This window comes from Mustela putorius, unplaced genomic scaffold (genome assembly GCF_011764305.1).
Source record: "Mustela putorius furo isolate JIRA1106 unplaced genomic scaffold, ASM1176430v1.1 tig00003834_pilon_pilon_pilon, whole genome shotgun sequence".
Classification (NCBI taxonomy): domain Eukaryota; kingdom Metazoa; phylum Chordata; class Mammalia; order Carnivora; family Mustelidae; genus Mustela; species Mustela putorius.
Genome location: NW_025421987.1, coordinates 74,992,927 through 74,994,527, shown reverse-complemented (window position 1 = coordinate 74,994,527; position 1,601 = coordinate 74,992,927). Strand labels below are relative to the sequence as shown.

General features: G+C 42.1%; 1 pseudogene; it reads right to left on the bottom strand.

The window, feature by feature from the left end:
• Positions 1-423: 423 nt before the first annotated feature.
• LOC101692257 lies at positions 424-1,222 on the bottom strand (annotated as a pseudogene).
• Positions 1,223-1,601: the final 379 nt, after the last annotated feature.

The following is a 1,601-nucleotide window of genomic DNA, read 5'->3' as shown; positions in this document are numbered from 1 at the left end:
GGCACCAAATTTTAATATCTAAGTCAATCTTTGGGAAGAAATAGCATCAAGAACTCCCCTTCAGAACAAAACAATGATGTTCTTTCCTCAAAGAAACCAAATTTAAAGTCTACCAAAACAAAAACAAAAAGCCTGCATGTAAAAAAAAGGTAAGAAAAATCACATTATAGGGATTCAGTGCATTTAGCAGTCTTTACTGTGGAGCCCAATCATCCTTCAGCTGACCTTCAAAAAAAAAATAACACACTAGTTCATCAAAATATTTATTTCCCATTTGTCCTTTTCTTCATTGAAATAATTTTTAAAAAGAAAGAAACCTTGAAGGAATTCACAGTGAATCTCCTGACTCATTTGGATGTCATGTACAGCATGCAGAGATCAGGAAAGCTGTTTGCAGCACACATGATTAGGGGATATTGGTCTTCAAGGCTTTGCTTTCTTCCAAATAGTGTAAAATCTCCACTGTTGCCAGTATGAAGGAATTCAGACTATCTCCTTTGAGAATTCCACAGGACAATACAGGCACCCAAGCTGTTCACCATAGAATGCCAGGGCTTCTGTCAGATTGACACTGTTACCCTCTGGAAAATATTTCCCATCCTGTTTCAGAAGAAACAGATCTCTTTCATGAAGAGGTCAAGAGTCCGTCTGAGCAACTCCCATATGAAATCTTCAGGAGATGCGGAGATCAGAACGGCTGTCAGATCATTAATCCACATAATCAAACTCTCTTCCTTCTTTGATGTACCTCTTTGGTACTAGAATACAATCTTCTATTAAAACCTGAGAGCAGTCTCCCTTAAGATTGTCTAAGGGGTGGCTACATGGTTTTCACAGGTGTTCCTTACATCCGTCAATCACCATTGTGTCAATCTCTACCATAGTGACCATCTTTGGTTTCGGTTTGACTATTTCACATAATATGCCCCCTACCTCCACCACCTGGAGTCAGTGTATCTTAGCCACCATACGTAGTCTTTCCTACTGCTTGGGATGGCCTATGTGAATCACACTCCACTGGATGAACATCTCCAAACTGCTTCGAGTGTAGAATTTTGATGTTCTTATAAGGGGAGTCTTCATCATACACAACTTCATCGATGCCAGGAGACCATCAGTAGTGAGCCAATACCTGTCGAGGCCCTCCTTAAACTACAGGTGGTAATCTCTACACCTCCTCAGTATGGTCCTTACCCAGTTCTTTCATTCTTTCTTCTACTGGTTTCAAAAGACTGTCAACTTCCTGGCCTTGCAAATCGTCACCATAACTCTACGCGTCCAACAACGCCAATCCATGTGGGTAAATTCTCAAATTGGCGAAGCTACCATTTTCGTTTCTACACATCATTAAAATAACCATTTGCACACCATTTGCTAGGTGTGCCCCAACTCTGTCTTCCCTTACTCCTGGAAAATGGATTGGAGACCCTTTTAGAATGGTCTCACCACCAATGGCCCAGCGTGCCAGTGCTGCAATGCTGTCATAGCAGGGGGAGACCCTGCTATGCGGAGGTGGCTTCAGGAGACCAGGGGGCCATGGGCACGCCAGACTGCCCAGGGAGTGCCTCTCAGAAGAATTTTAATTCAAAAAAAAAAAAAAG